The sequence below is a fragment of the Notamacropus eugenii genome, chromosome 6 (assembly GCF_028372415.1).
Source record: "Notamacropus eugenii isolate mMacEug1 chromosome 6, mMacEug1.pri_v2, whole genome shotgun sequence".
NCBI lineage: Eukaryota > Metazoa > Chordata > Mammalia > Diprotodontia > Macropodidae > Notamacropus > Notamacropus eugenii.
This window is the reverse complement of record NC_092877.1, coordinates 331,433,823-331,451,633: the sequence shown is the minus strand read 5'-3', so window position 1 is coordinate 331,451,633 and position 17,811 is coordinate 331,433,823.

Here is a 17,811-nt window from a genome sequence, read left to right as displayed (position 1 = left end):
AATCTATGTCAACCCCATGCGTGGCTTTGGGAACACAGGTTACAATAGCGAGGTGGCTGGGATATACTGCATTTCAGCTCAGAGGCTGTTGTTATTGAGTTGTTTTTCAGTTTTGTCCAACTCTTCATAACCCTATTGGGGGTTTTCTTGGCAAAGATACTGGAGTGGTTTGTCATTTCCTTCTCCAGATCATTTTATAAATGAGGAAACTGGGGCAAACAGAAGTTAAGTGACTTATCCAGGGTCACACAAGTATGCATCTGAGGTCAGATTTGAACTCAGGTCTTCCTGATTCCAGGCCCAGTGCTCTATCTACTGAGCCACCTGATTTCCATACATGTACTCCATTTTAAATTACCCTTCCCTTTTCTGTCCAAATGCAACTCCAACTTTGGTGCAGTGAAGGAAAATGGTCTATAAAGAAAAGGGCAAGGAACTGACTAAAAAAACCTTCTTCGTAAAGTTTGGTTCTCATATCTGCACACATGGAAACATTATATTCGGAGCCCAAAGCAATCAATCATTGAACAAATCAATAAGCATTTATTAAGGACCTAACAAATGCCAGGCATGATGCTGGATACTGGGGATATAAAGGAAAAGAAAAATGCAAAACAGTCCCTGCTCTATCAGGGGAAAGAATACTTACACACACAGGCAAATAGAAAATATAGACAAAGTCAATAGTAAATTCAAGGAGTTGATGTCTGGGCACATCAGCAGCCCAGGAATCAGAAGCAGCCTCATGGAGGAAGAAGCCAGTGAGCTGACTTTTGAAAACAAAGACAGCACCCAATGGGGCCCCCTGCCTGATGGCTCAGCAGTCAGTGTTGCCACTTAGTATTTCTTCAAAGGCTGAACAGCCTGACTTTATTTGGGTTGAGAGCCCAGGATGGGCCTGTGTTCTTTAGGACTAAGCCCCAAACCATCTGTTCTTCTCTATACTCCATAATGTTTTTTTAAAATCTATAACTCCACACTAAAAGTAAGTAATTTGAGTTTTATTTGGCAACATGAAGATGCTAGGTGTAAAAGACAATGCAACTTTAGAACCACATACCAGAATCTCTCATCTGTCCAGCTCTGGTCATCATACTATACCATCAAGCAAAAGAGAGCTGTTGGTCCTCCCTAGGTTCCAGACAGGCTGGCAAAGGCCTCAGAGAATTCTTCTATTCTGTGTCATTTCTACAAGATACCTCACGAAGAAGGGTCCAAACCCTCCTGACCCATTGCTATGACTTCATTCAGCTGCACATGAAGTTTCCCAACAGAGCAATGAGAGAAAACCCCTACATGTTAATGGCTGTTAAGGTACAAATACCATCAGGAACATAGAGATTTCTGCTTAAGCTGAACTTCTTGCAAAAGTAAATGGTGGGTGGAAGGTCTGTGCATAAACCCCCCGAGGGAACGGTGCCTGAGAGGCGGCCCTGCCCCGACCTGACCATCTGAACTTAATTCTCACACTGAATAGCAGCCCTGCCCCCGCCAAAAGCCCTAAGGCGGGAAGCAGCATTTGAATCCCAGTCCCCAAACGCTGGCTGGGAGGATCAGGAGGTGAGGTGGGTGTGAGGAGAATATTCAGAGGTCAAGCCACTGGCTGGGGAGAATGCCCAGAAAAGGGAAAAGAAATAAAACTATTGAAGGGTACTTTCTCAGAGAAAAGACACTTCCTCCCTTCCTTTCTGATGAGGAAGAACAATGCTTACTATCAGGCAAAGACACAGAAATCAAGGATTCTGTGCCCCAGCCCACCCAATGGGCTCAGGCCATGGAAGAGCTCAAAAAGAATTTTGAAAATCAAGTTAGAGAGGTGGAGGAAAAACTGGGAAGAGAAATGAGAGGGATGAAAGAGAAGCATGAAAAGCAGATCAGCTCCCTGCTAAAGGAGAACCAAAAAAATGGTGAAGAAATTAACACCTTGAAAACTAGCCTAACTCAATTGGCAAAAGAGGTTCAAAAAGCCAATGAGGAGAAGAATGCTTTCAAAAGCAGAATTAGCCAAATGGAAAAGGAGATTCAAAAGCTCACTGAAGAAAATAGATCTTTCAAAACTGGAATGGTACAGATGGACGCTAAGGACTTTATGAGAAAGACAGATATCACAGAACATAGCGTGAAGATTTGAAAAATGGAAGATAATGTGAAATATCTTATTGGAAAAACAACTGACCTGGAAAATAGAATCAGGAGAGACAATGTAAAAATTCTGGGACTACCTGAAAATCATGATCAAAAGAAGAGCCTAGACATCATCTTCCATGAAATTATCAAGGAAAACTGCCCTGAGATTCTAGAACCAGAGGGCAAAATAAATATTCAAGGAATCCACAGATCACCGCATGAAAGAGATCCAAAAAGAGAAACTCCTAGGAACATTGTGGCCGAATTCCAGAATTCCCAGGTGAAAGAGAAAATATTGCAAGCAGCTAGAAAGAAACAATTCAAGTATTGTGGAAATACAATCAGGATAACACAAGATCTAGCACCCTCTACATTAAGGGATCGAAGGGAATGGAATAGGATATTCCAGAAGTCAAAGGAACTAGGACTAAAACTAAGAATCACCTACCCAGCAAAACTGAGTATAATACTTCAGGAGAAAAAATGGTCTTTCAATGAAATAGAGGATTTTCAAATTTTCTTGATGAAAAGACCAGAGCTGGAAAGAAAATTTGACTTTCTAACACAAGAATGAAGAGAACCATGAAAAGGTGAACAGCAAAGAGAAGTCATAAGGGACTTACTAAAGTTGAACTGTTTACATTCCTACATGGAAAGACAATATTTGTAACTCTTGAAACATTTCAGTATCTGGATACTGGGTGGGAGTACATACACACACATGCAGACATGCATACATACATAGAGACAGAGTGCACAGAGTGATTTGAAGAGGATGGGATCATATCTTAAAAAAAAAAATGAAATCAAGCAGTGAGAGAGAAATATTGGGAGGAGAAAGGGAGAAGTTGAATGGGGCAAATTATCTCTCATAAAAGAGGCAAGCAAAAGACTTATTAGTGGAGGGATAAAGAGGGGAGGCAAGAGAAAAACATGAGGTCTACTCTCATCACATTCCACTAAAGGAAAGAATAAAATACACACTCATTTTGATAGGAAAACCTATCTCATAATACAAGACAGTGGGGGACAGGGGCACAAGCAGGGTGGGGGGGAGGATGGAGGGGAGGGCATGGGGAGGAGAATGCAATCCGAGGCCAACACTCATGGGGAGGGAAAGGATCTTAAGAGAATAGAAGTAATGGGGGACAGGATAGGATGGAGGGAAATATAGTTAGTCCCATACAACACAACTAGTATGGAAATCATTTGCAAAACTACACAGATTTGGCCTATATTGAATTGCTTGTCTTCCAAGGGGAAGGGGTGGAGAGGGAGGGAGCTAAAGAAGTTGGAACTCAAAGTGTTAGGATCAAATGTAATATTCTTACCACTGGGAAATAAGAAATACAGGTTAAGGGGTTAAGAAAGCTATCTGGCCCTACGGGACAAAAGAGAAGACGGAGACAAGGGCAGGGAGGGAGGATAGAGGAGAGAGCAGATTGGTCACAGGGGCTACTAGAATGCTTGGGTATGGGGGGGGGAGGGGATAAAAGGGGAGAAAATTTGTAACCCAAAATTTTGTGAAAATAAATGTTAAAAGTTAAATAATAAAAAAAAAAAGTAAATGGTGGAAGTTCTCATTTATCCAGAATTCAAAAAATAGAGGAAATTCCCATTTACTTGGTCAAGTTGACCAGAAAAGCTCACATGGAAGAAAAGGGACAAAAGGACATGTGGACAAACTGGTGTCAAGGATTCTGACAACTTCACACAGCTCTTCTTCCCTTAAATCCAATTCACAGGCACTTAGGATGACTTTGGTCCTCTTCAAGAGTTAAGAAGCAGTAACAACATCCAAAAAACAACGGTATTTATTCTCTAGAGTTATTATATATTCTCCAATATCTTGTGGGTCTACAGTGCTATACAATGAGAATTCATGCTTGCTAGGAGACATAATTCTAAAGTACCTTATAAGCCAATGAAGAAAGATTAATTTACATCTATCATCATCATCATCATTACTTTCTTTATGTGAGACAGTATAGAAGTTTAAGTAGCTACCTATGCAATATGAAAGGCATTCACTCCTTCACAAATAGGGATCTTTGAGATCATCTCACCTAGTTCTCTCATTTTACAGAGGAGGAAATCGAAACACAGTCAGGTGCAGTGATTTGCTCACTGTTGCACAGGTAATAAATATGTGGCTGGATGGTGATTCAAACTCAGGTCCTATGACCAACAATGCTTCCCATTAAACTCATGAGCCTATGAAGATTGGATGTTCAGATTGGTATCATTGGTATCCACATAGCGACTGTGGATGAGAGATGCATTCATAGACAGACAAAAGTGGGGTGGAGAGGGAGTAACAGATTAAAAGCAACCACAAGAGGAAAGGTATCCAAACCATTCTGGCTAAAGGCAACTTTTCTCTCCACAAGATCAGTCCTGAAACGGAGAAAGGAAAGTGTCTATATTTTCATCAGTGAAAGAAGTGACAATAAGGTAAACATGGAAAATGGAGAATGGTCTGGTGCGAGGAATTCCTCTCTGGCCTCAATAGATTGATTCAGTTACTTTGCTTTTTTTTAATCTTATAAAAGTTTTTAACTTTTGTTTTTATATCAGTTATTTTTGAATATACTCTTTTCTTTCCTCTGCTTCTCATCCAGCCTCCTCTTGTAAGAGATGGAAAAAAAAAAACTGAAGCAAAACCAACAGACATAGTGACTACGTTGCATATTCAACATTCTACTTCCACAGGTTGTGTTCATTCTTTGTTTTCGAAGAGGACCATGCCATCAGAGAAATGATGACATGACTTGCACTTGATTTTGTTTTGAGGAAGGGAGGACTGTGCAAGGTCACCAGCCCCACTTTTTCCTCCTGAGCCATCTGGGTCCAGTGATGAGATATTCATCAGGATGACTGGAGACTGCCTAGGATACAATGGGAGACCTTGGCCTTTTAGGTTAAGGCCTTTACAGGTACTCACTTAAAGTGAAATAGTGCCCATTCAGTGAATAGACCTCTTTAAAAGGTCCCCACCTCAACAGCAGGCAGGGGGTGCAGTCTGTATAGTAATTTGGGTATCATCATTTTTACTTTATTGGAGAATGTCAACCATGATTATGATGATGATCATGATGATGATGATAAGAATGGTTATTATAATTACCTATGTTTTGTTATATTTTATTGTTTTTTTAGTTTATTGGCTTCGTAACTGTACATATTGTTTCCTCATACTTCTTATATCATTCCTGAATCAATTCACATAAGTCTTCCCAGGTTTCTTTATATTTCTCATATCTATCATTTCTTCTGACACAATAATATTTTATTCTATCCACATACTATAACTTAGTTAGGCCTTCTCCAATAGAAAGGAACCCATTTTGTTTTCAATTCTTCATGCCATAAAATATTTTCTAAAACATGAGACTTTGACTTCCTTGAGATACATACCCAGGAGCGATATTTCTGAGTCAAAGTTATGAATAGTTTAGTTACTTTCTTCATATAATCCAAATGTTTCCCAAAAGGATTGGGTCAATTCACAACTCCAACAATGTATTGGTGCATATTGGTGTATATAGTCCTTCTAGATTCTCCACTATTAGCCCCTTGTATTTTTGGTCAATTTGGTGGTAGTGAGAGAAAATCTAAGTTGTTGAAATTTGCACTCCTTTTATCTAAAGTAATTTTTGAACAATTTTTCAGAAGGTAAAAAATAGCTTGTATTTTTTCTTTTGAAAACTTTTTTTATAAGCTTTGATCAATTGTCTAATGGGGCATATGTAAGTCTTAGTCTTATGTAGTTGTATGACTTCCATATAGATATTTTTATATATCTTTTATAAGAGATATTTAATGAAAATTTTCCCAACCTGTGTTTTTCCCTCTGATTTTAGAAATATTTATTTATGTAAAACCTTTTTTTCATTTAATATTATTAAGATGATCTATTTTGTTTTTTTAATTCTTCTGTTCTATATGTATTTAGAAATTCATCATTCAAAATTGTTATAAGTAACTTGGGTATCATCCTTTTTACCATATTGAAATATGCTAGCCATGAACACTGTCTTACCAATTATTTACATCTTCCTTTATAGCTGTAAAAATTGCTTTGTTTTACATCTACATAAGTTCAATGAGGGATGAGCCTGTAAAGAAGAGGGTTGATTGATTCAATCTAATCACTGTCACCCCACTTAAAATAGCTGAGGAGTCATTCAGTGGTCTTCATAATTGTGTTTTGTTATGCCATACTTTAGCATACTTTGGTGAGAATATATCTCAAGGAATCAAACAAAGGTGTGAACTAGATGTGAATAAAGACTGAACATCTCTCTTCCAACTTAGCATCTCAAGTGGGTGCTATACAAAGCTTTTTGTTTTGGTTTGGTTTTCAGACTGAGAGACCTGTTCATGTTCTATTGGGACTTACATAGTCCAGGAAACTCATTTGGAATTGAGGATACAAACATCTAGCAGGGTTCAAGCTTCTGAGAAAGAGTTTCTTGACAGATGAGAAGGAGGAGACTGAAACTGAGGCTGAGGCTAAGACCTTAATTTCCCACCTCCCACATAACCAAAAAAAACTGTGAACTTCACAGGGTTGAAAGTCTTTGGACTTTTTCATTAGTATCTTAGTCATGTTCTAAGAACCACAACATCTGTACTATTTGTATCAGGAGGCAAAGAGAGACTGGATATGTTGGGGAGAGGTGGATTCAAGGCTTTACAAGGAGCCCAGTAGAAAATCTATGGCATATGTAAGGAGAACATCTTGACAAGTCCAGAAAAGGGATATCCAGAAGTTTGTTTATCCATTCACCACATTTGTTTGCTAAGCCTGAGACCATTTTTCTCTCAATTATGTATGTACTGGTGAGAGAGTGAGTTACAGACTTTTGGATGGATGTTTTATACCAGGTATACTACCTTAATAAATATCCCTTTCTAAGAGCCAATGAAGCTGGGCTAATTAACTGGTAGCAACTGATAATTATGAAGAAACACACTGGTGGGGGCTCATGAATATAACATTAAAAACCTATTGCCCAAACCCTTCAGGACTCTATATCTTGAGTCTCAAGAGAATACAGTAGTTGAGCTCTGGGAACTCAACTTGCCAGTGAAGCTGTAATTGGGGGAGTAGTTCGAAAATCTGTATGTGTCATAAGTGTTTTGGTAAGTTAACACCCAGATATTCAGGGCATTCTGTTGATATCTTAAATGGAATTTATCTTCTTATCTTATTCTCCTGGATTTTGTTAGTAATATGCAAAAATGATTAGTTTTTCATGGATTTATTTTGTATCTTACTAAAGCTATTAAATATCAAGACAATGCCTTGATTAATTTTCTGTTGATAGTCTAGTGTTCCTGGGCAAACGACCATATCATCTATAAAAGGAAATAGTCTTTCCTCTTCTTTGCCTTTGTTTATTCCTTTAATTTATTTTCTTGTCATTTTGCTAAAGCTAGCATTTATAGTATTATGTCAACTAACAATGGAAACAGTAGGAACAATTGTTTCACATCTGATCTCCTGGGCAAGCTGCAAGTGTTTCTACAATATAAATGACGGTTGTTCTTGATTTTGGATAAATTACTTTGATGATCTTAAAGAAATTCATTTTATTCTTTTATTTTTTTAGCATTTTAACATAAATTAGTGCTGTACTTTTCAAAAGATTTTTTCTGTATTTATTGTTACAATCATGTGGCTGTTGTTTTGTTACCAGAATGATTAATTATGCTAAAAAGCATTATTAATGCTGAACTGTCCCTGTATTCCAAGTATAAAATCAAATTAACAATCATGATTATTTTTTAAAATATATCACTGTAGCTTCTTTGATAACATTTTTATTTAATAGTTTGAAAATCAATATTTATTAGTTTCTTTCTCTAGTTTGTCTTTCTCCAGTTTGTGTAAAGACTGTGTTTTATTAAAGAATTTGGGTGAAGTGTCTTCCTTCTCTTTTGAAAAAATTTTGTTTAAATGATTGTCTGAACCAATCTGGATCAGGATATTTGATCTTTTTTTCTTTAATATATACATGTGTCTTTTTATATATCTCACACTATCCTTAGGAAGGGGGCAGGGTCACACTAATTAACTGAAAAATGTGGAACAAAATAGACCACTCTTTTGAAATGGAACTAAGGTTGAATGGCTTTCACAAATCCCCCAGCACATCACAAACATTTCTATCAGTAAATAAAATGTAAATTTACTTCTATGATAATAACATTTTTTAGCATCAGAACTATGATTTTTTTCCCTTCTCAAAACTACAAGCAGTCCTAAACTTCATGTATAGGATGTCAGATTCCTACTTATAAGACCTAAAAGTTGCCATAGATTTAATTGTCATTCAAAAACAGATCAGAAGGAAAATTCTAACAAAATATTTTTGGTACTTGGTAATACAACTCTTTGATCTCTTCAGCTAGAAGTTATTTTTCCCTCAGCTAATCTCATACCACTTTATGCTCTTCTTATGCTTACATAAAAGCATAGTTTTTATTTTATCTATGTATGTGATTTATTCCCACCTCCTCAAAAGTCCTTTCCCAATGACTAAATATAACATGGAATTGTTCTTCAGCTCTTCACATCCAAGCTACAAAGGCTTTAGGATTGGACGTCAGGATAGGCTATGTCTACAATCTAATGAATAACCTAGCAAATATAGAAAAACTCAGCATAAGCACTTTAGCCATGGCAATCCTTGAGATACTTAATATTTCAGTAGATCTGTAATCTCATAGGATTGTAACTTTAGAGTTGGAAAAGATCTTAAAGACCCATGAGTTCAACATCCTTGTTTTACATATGAGGAAACTGAGACACAGCAAGGTGACTTGACCAGAGTCACAACTGGTAAGAGTCTGAGGTGGAATTTGAACCCATATCTTCCTGATTCCCAGTCTAATACCCTGCTGCACCATGTTGAATCCCTACTGATGCTCCATCAATGGCTCCCTTCAACAGTGCAGATGGCAAGTCCTCCATGTTTTCTTATGATATGCTGCCCTATGTCTTCACATAGATCCTTCACAGATTCTATGTCCTTAGACAGCATATAGATACTAGTCATAAAAAGAGGAAGACATTCTCACCACTGATGTTCAGAACTCTTATGGAGGACATCCTACACAAGTCCAAATGAAGCATCCTCTATAAATGTTGAGGTTGGTGTTCTTGTTTTGGGGTAGCATCTTGCTACTTACATTGAGCCATGTACACTATAGAGCCTTCTCAATGAGAATTACAATCATGCAAAAGAGTTTAGTCATTCACATGCAAAATGCAAAGTGAATGAAGAGTCCATACTGTCCTTATACGATTCGAAGCTAGACAGCAGCCTACTTAGTTAATCCATCAACTCATTTACCTTGGACACCCAATGCAAATAGTCAAGCATATGGATCCAAAATTGAGCAGAAGGATGATATTGGACTGGATCATATTTGGGAAATGGCACAATGCTTTCAATTACCTGCAACCATTCCCTGCTGCCAAAACACTTTATATTTTTTAAAAAACAACAATATTCTGCTAGTGGTGCTATATGGTTTTGAACCATTGAATGTCATACTCTTAGGAGAATCAAAATTTCAAGTTGCCCAAAGGGCAGTAGAAAAATGAACAATGGGTATCAAAATGTGACAATATGTCACTGATAATGACTCGAATCCTAGAAGTATTGTAGTGGACCAGGGTTAATAGCTGGACAGCTCATATGTTGCACTGGAATTTCCTGAAATATTTTAAGACCCAGAGAAAGGTCTCCAGTTCATTGAGTAGATTCTCTATGAATGATTTATAAGAAGACATAGCAAAGGATCACACAGATGGGTTGCTATCTGTATGAGTGAAAGGTGTACTCACACCAGTGAAATCAAACAAAGCAATGAAGCACCAGATTGTAGAGACTCTGTCTTACAGCATTGCATCTCCCTAAACACTTTATTCAGAACTTTGCCCTTAGTAAGAGCTTAATAACTGCTTTTTGATTGAGGGAAGGAAAGAATGAGCAAAAATGTTTTACATTTTTCTGCCAGGCCTAGAGGCCTGTGTGGGCTACCCGAGTCTTCTTACCTCACCTCCGAGGTCTTCGGTTGGCCAAAACCGGATGCTCATATGAGAGAAAGGACGTTCCAGAGTCGAACAAGGGTTGAGCTTTATTTCAGGGTCTCGTTACAAGTGCAGGGGGGTCTTCCTTAGGAGGAAGAGGGGGAGATTTCCTAAGGAGGCTAAGATCTTAAGGGATTGGAAGTAGAAGTACAAGCGGGGAGAGAGGGGGAGGGGAGAGAGAAGAGAATAGAAGCGGAGCCTACTGTCCTCTTGGCTCCTCACATGCTAAGAGAGCTTTCAGGCTTCCTCAATCCTACTTAACCTTCAGCCGCACAGTTTGCATCTCAATACCGTGCTGTTAGATAACAATAGTGTGCCCAGATCCGGGACCATCTCGAGGGCGGGGAGATCTCTCTCCCATCACGTTTCTCACGGGAAGAGGCGGAATTACTCGAGATAGCTCGGTTCACCTCTATTCCCTGCCGTTTCCTGGGAGGGTCTCGTGAGAGCTCTAAGATTTAGAAGCTCCCACCTTTACCCGCCCAAGACTGTCCACACGGAATTGAGCTTCCAATCCCAACATTTTTCTATGTGGTTTGGTCTGCAAAATTATTTTAAAGTAAAGCAAAAGAGTGAATCAGTGATAACCTAATAGTAATGCTTGCCTTACCAGTAAGTGTCTGAGTAGTGTGATTTGAACAGAGGCATCCCACTCCCAACCCCAAGTGCCCCACTAGAATTCCCATATTATACACTCTTTGGGGTTAAGCAGGGAAGGATGTTTTTCAAATTCTTTTGTTATCTAGGAAGGGAAATACAGTCAACCATTATCAATCATTAACATTATTACTGGAAGTGAATTCTTTAGACCAACTAGCCAGTACCCAAAAGGATTCTATAGGAATGAAAAGCAGGGTAGGTAAATTGGAGGGGGGGAGATGGAATGGGGCATAAAGAAACAGAGCTTGGGATATGGCTGACCTGTTGTTAGCTGTTCCATTTCTTCTCGACCTCATTTGGGGTCCTTTTGGCAAAGATACTGAAGCAGTTTGCCATTTCCTTTTCCAGGTCATTTTACAGGTGAGAAAACTGAGGCAAACAACGTGAAATAACTTTGCCCAAAGTCACAAAGCTAGCAAGTATCTGAGGCCAAAGGTGAACTAGGGAAAATGAGTCTTCCTGACTCCAGGCCTAGTGCTCTGACCACTGTGCCACCTAGCTGCCACCTATCTGCCCCATAGCTGACCTCATGAGTTGGTATAACCCAGGAGCCTTCAGATGGTGAAGACTTTGGGCACTTGAGATGGGGTGATTATGAGTGATGAGGAGGGGAAGAGGGAAGAGAAAGGATTGGGGGTAAAGGAAAGTGTCGAAGGGGATGAAGAAAGAAAAATAGCTGAATACCAAACCCAAATTTTGCTGACTTCACAGTTTTGCTCAGGGTTAGTTTTGCAAGCTAAGAAGATGAGCAAGATTATTGGGAAACTTCCCATAATCAATATAACTCTTTACTTTCAACTGCTCATTTCAGCAAAACCTTGATTTTCTGTCCTCCTATAAAACGCAAACTAAAAAAAGAAAAAACCCAACTGACAAAAATCCGAGTAAGCAATCATGGCCTCAAGGACATCATTTAACAGGCACAATGGCCAGGTCTTTATTTATCTCTGTAGCCCCAAAGCACCCAACCCAATGGAATACAGAATGGGCACTCAGTAAGCCGTAGGCAGTGAAGTAGATACGGGTGCTGGACTTCAAATCCAGAAGAACTGAGTTCAAATCCTGCCTCAGACACAGGTTGTGTGACTACTGACAAGTGGTTTATCCTTTCTTGGTCTCAGGTTCCTCATCTGTAAAATGAGGATCAAAATAGCATATACTTCCTATAGCTATTGTAAGGATCAAAGACAATAACATACAAAAAAATGCTTTGGAAAACTTTAAAGTATTATGGAGTTGCTGGTTATTGTTGCTATTTTTATTATTGTCTGTTGGATTCAACTGAATTTCTTAAAGAAAACAATTGCTTCCCTCCAGTTCTCCATGTGTCATATGCCAAGTCCTTTTTGTAGTTATAAATGATTCGGTTTAATAAGAATCAGGCTTTAGAACCATATACCTTTGGACAGTCAAGCTAAGTTTTTGGTCCATGGTCTCCCTTTCATTGGAAAAGCTTCAGCCATGATACCCAACTTCAGAACTGAGAAAACACAAATGAATGCAGACAGCAATTGCCAATTAAGTTGGGTTTTCCTTGCGATCTTTATCTGAACATTGTAGTATCTTGACATTCTTTATTAAGATAACAAGATAAACTCTTCTCTAGTCCAAAGTAAATTAAACCAGTTGCCTTGGAGCCCCAAGCTAAGCCATTTCATTCAAACCCCAATCTCTGAGCCAGTTACATCATTGTGGAAGCTTAAGGGATTCCTTGAGGAGGGAAAAGATAGATCATTCTTTAGCTTGGCACCTCCTGAAGAGAAAAGACTTACCTCTTGCTAGTTTCATCAAATAATAAGATTATAAGATCATACAATTAGAGATGGAAAGGACCTCAGGTGTTGTCTAATCCACTTCTCTCATTTTTCAGGTGTGGAAACTGAGGCCCAGGGAAGTTAAGGAATTTGCCCAAAGGCCAGTCTTTCATCTTGAAGCAGTCATGAATGATGTCACATTTAATGGGTGAAATTTGGTGCTGCTCTAAAAATAAGATTACATTCAATAGTTGAATTAGCATTTGTTGTTCTGTCTGTCCTTTGTTTTCAAAGAGGACTATGACATCTGTGAAATGATGACATGACTTGCAGTTGATTTTGATTTGAGGGAAGGCTGTACAAGGTCACCAGCCTCACTTTCTCCTCCAGAGTCATCTGGATCCAGTGACCAGATATTCATCAGGATGACTGGAGACTGCCCAGGATGCAATGGGTGACCCTGGCCTTTTTAGGCTAAGGTCTTTTCAGGTACTCCCTTAGAGTGAGGTAATGCCTATTCAGTGAATAGGCCTCTTTAAGAAGTTGAATTAGCATGATGTAATGGCTAATTCCCAGAGGACTCAGGTTTGGGCATTGTCACTCACTTGCTGTATTTAGGGTGAGAGTTGAGGTAAAATGATAATAATAACCCTACCGCTACCTGCCTCACAGGGGAGTTAGGAAGAAATCTCTTCGTAACCTTAGAGCACCACAACAATATGAGTATGGGAGAGCAGAAAGGGTACTAGATTTGGGTCAGGAGGCTGGAGTTCAGGTCCCAGCTTTGATATGCTTTCTAGTTTTCTGACCTTGGTTAAGTTGCTTCATCTCTGTGATGAAGAAATCATGAGTTTTCTCCTCTGTAAAATGGGAACAAAATTCCCTGGATTGTCCTGGTTGTGCAAAACTGAAAGCACTATACAAATGTGAGTTATTCATTGCAAGTGAGCTCTAATAATCACATTAGTTAAAATAACAATTCTTTCTAAAACCCAGAAGAGTTGGCTTCCCACGGTGGTATTTGATCTCTCCCTTCAGGCATAAGGGTTTCATTTAAACTTTTGTTAACCTCAAAGGCAAATGCATATGGAATAAACTTTCCCTAATCAGATACAATTATCCCATTTAAGGAGGAGGAATAAAAAGAAAGCTTAGCTGAGAAGTACAAGATCTGGGTTCTAGACTTGAGTCTGCCACTAACTAGCTGTGTCAATTTGACTTTGCTATTCCTTGGGTCTCAGTTTCCCTATCTATTAAAATGGAGGGGGAATTTGACTAAACCCTCTGTAACATCATCCTACAATCTGTCATCCTTCCTGGTCTGAAAAGTAGATGTTGCTTTGTGCTGGAAAATCAACGTGAGTCAACGCTGTCTCTAGAAGGCAATTGCAGAAATGCACACATTTCCCTGGGTTTGAGAACGGGTGCTGATACTCTCCATCTCTCCTGTCAATACATTGGCATGGATTCATTTGTCAGAGGAGCTCATCGTTACTTCGTAAGCCCCCAAAAGACTTCCCCTAACACAGAAGATATAGGAAAGGTCAGCTTCAACTGAGTAGAACCATGGTAATGATTAAAGGGGTAAGTGATTGACAGAAAGCTGAGAGGTTCCCAACTCATCGGGTCCAGGAAACATGAAAGTGCCAAAGACTGAGGCTCTAAATAAGGGGGAGAACAGGAGAAGGGGTCCAAGATTACCACTCCTTCACTGCTCTCCCTAGAGTGCCTCCAAAGGTCCCTGCTACCATCTTCCCTACCTTATGTTGGTGACCATTATCACATTGTCTAAAGTTCCTCAAATGGTTATGATTCTAATTTTTCTAGTGATTTAGAGGATTTTACTGTCTTAGACCTTAGGCTAAGGTCTGAGCTGAAGTCTTGGAATCATTAAGTAAGAGAATGAATCCCTTTTTCATATAAAAAATATTAATGGAATCTTTGATGGAGAAGATGCATGATGACAAAAAGTTACAGTAAATTCAGCAATGCTTTTAAATGAGATTTTATTTATGAATCACATTAGCATATGTATAAATATGTACATATACATATCTATTTGAAAAATAGTAATACATTTATGGATATGACAATATTTGTTCAGTATTCAGAAGATATATTTGCTTATCTGTGGTTTTGCTTATGGATTTATAGACTACTTTTCATCGCTCCATGACCAATCTAGCTTAATCCACACTTTTTAAACATAAGGAAGCTAAGGCCCAGCGAGTGAAGGGGAATGCCTTGTTCAAGATCATGCAGTTAATAAAATACTAGCTGCCATAATTTCAAAGGAAAAAGGAAAAGGCAAGCTAAGACTCTGTATTCTTCAAATTGGCTTTGCAAGTGGACAGTGAGAGAGATAAAGAAACTGAGGCCAAAACAGAAAGTGGGGAGGAAATTTATTGTCCCCCCAAATCACAAAATTCAGAAATTACAGGTTGTGTTGATGAGATTCCTTTGTGGGTCCTGACACAGCCATGCTGAAAAATCTATTTCCAACTCCAGGCTTTCCATCTCCTAATCAGGTTTTAATCCCTCACAACACTACATACAGTTCGCTCCATGGTTACCAAGTTTTCTCCTTATGAAGGACTTTATCAAAAGCCTCAGGAAAGTCTAAATAAATTATAACCAGTGGTCCCTTTTATCCACTGCTTCCTTTCAAGGACTTCTGACAAGTTCAAGAGCATGTTTTTTACCCTTCCTGAATCCATGCTGGTCCATTGCAATCATCTGTTACCCAGCCAGGTGCTTTGTACTGTGCTTTAATGACCCAGTCTGTGCCTCAGTTAAAGAAGTAGTCCCATCAGTCAGTAATTCCCAAGGGGCAGCCAGGGTTCTTTATTACCACAAACTGTAACATAGCACATGAATTCAGTTTAAAGATTAACGGATATTTTTGCTTCATCAGCCCCTGCTCATAAAAGCTTACCTTGCAGGAAAAGGGGGAATTGGATTAAATTGGTATAATCATGTAGAAGTGACTACATCTCTTTGAATACTGGAAGGACTTTACTGTCGGGGTTTCATTAATAATGACTGACATTTTATAACATCTTAAAGTTGGCAAAGTGCCTTAAACACATTATCCCATTGAGACTATTGCCAAGTACTAAGAAGTAAGCTCTACAGGTGTGATTATCTTCATTTCACAGATGGAGAAACTAAGGTTCAGAAAAAATTAAATGATTTGCCCATGGTCACATTGCTAGTAATCATTAGAGATGAGATTTGAACTCAGGCCTCCCCTACGTCCAGGTCCATCAGTCTAGCTATTACACCACGGCTGCCCCTCAAAAAGTCTATTCACCAATAAAAGGCAGGGAGGATGTCAAGGAAAGAGGAAGACGCTCTCCTGGAGAATCTGTGGGTCTCCTTACTGTTTTTTCAGTACTTCAGTATGACATACTTATGGATTAAGGGCCCTGAGGACAACTTGAAAGGGAACTGAGTTGACTCTACTTCCAATTAAATCTCTGTCTTCTCAGAAAGGAGTGAAGTGACTGATGAAAGGGTGTTGTCATTTAAAGCAAGAAAAGCATCCTGTTTCCCGAAAGAAACAGGTACATCAAGAACATGGGAGTTCAATCTGGCTGTGACAATGTGTTAGGAACCCCTTATTCTTTGGCTAATTCTGCTGTTCATTCGCTGCGTTTCCCTTTGATAAGTCTATTAACGTGTCTGGCCCAGTTTACCTACTTGAAGAATGGGTATGACTTTTCCGGAATTTAAAAATGTACCATATCCTTTGCATTTTTTAAGAACAAAGAGACAGACAGACAGACACACACACACACACAGAGAGAGAGAGAGAGAGAGAGAGAGAGAGAGAGAGAGAGAGAGAGAGAGAGAGAGAGAGAGAGAGAGAGAAACTATTATGTCAAATTCCCTCTTTGACCTTCTAGAAGCTGAAAGTAAAAACATGCAGTTGATGAAATGGAAACTGTTAAAACTGGGTAGGGGGATAACATTCATTCATTCTTTAATGAATCTCCTATCTATAGCCTTCTTTTGCTTCAATTCTCTCTTGAAAGGAACAGGATCAGAAAAAGACTAGAAATGTACCAAACGAGGTAGAGCATAATAGAAACCCTCTGGGTCTGCTGAAGACAAATGCTTTGAAAATATCAACTGATCAGAGCTAGCCAAGTTTAAAATATGTTCAGGGTAAATGGGTGATTCATAAGTTCCAGTGATTTGAGAACAGAAAAATAAAGAACCCACAAGCTTTCAAAAAGCACCCCAGATCTACAGATAGGTTATAAACATTTTATTCTGCATTACTGAGCAACAGGAAATATTAGTATCAAGTTAAGGAAATAGAAGAGATGATGTTACATTAAGCATTACAGTTCTGAAAGCACAACACAAAGCCTGAACAATAAATAAAAATAAATGTGATCCAGGGAGAAAGACTAAGGATTGAGCTGACACTCCATTAAGTATTGATACATATTCTTCAGAAATAGGCTTTGCTGTTAAATTTGATCAGCTTAACTTTTTAAAGAAAGACTTGACTTTACACAGAACCAGCACTAAATTGAGTTGAATTGATTCAGTACTGAGTTCTCCCTGGACACCACAATGAACTTTTTTGACCATGGTGACCCATGAGAGAGATTCCAAACAAAACAACCCATGCATTTGCTATGACAGTGAATGAGTAAATGAAAGAGGTGCAGAAGATTCTAAGAACTGTATGATTCTTGGACCACACAATTTAACGAATTTATACTACTGATACGAATTTAACTACTGATTCACTTGAAGTCTATAATCTGTATCCAATAACCAACATGTTAATACACTATTAGAGGATCTGAACCATATCCATGTTATCCCTAAGAATGAAACCATAAGAGGTACAGAGATTACAACCAGAAGAGGTGGGTGAGGTAGAGGAGGAGACTCACAGGTTAGGTTCTCCTTAAAGAGATGAATGATGGAGTTGGCAGAGTTGGTTTAATAATGTATCTAAAGGCAACAAAAAATATAAATTGGGATTCCTGAATATCCCACCTTGGAGTATTCACTATAAATATAAACCAACAGACCCAATGGAAACCCAACACTTTTCTTTCTTTCTTTCTTTCCTTCTTTCTTTCTTTCTTTCTTTCTTTCTTTCTTTCTTTCTTTCTTTCTTTCTTTCTTTCTTTCTCT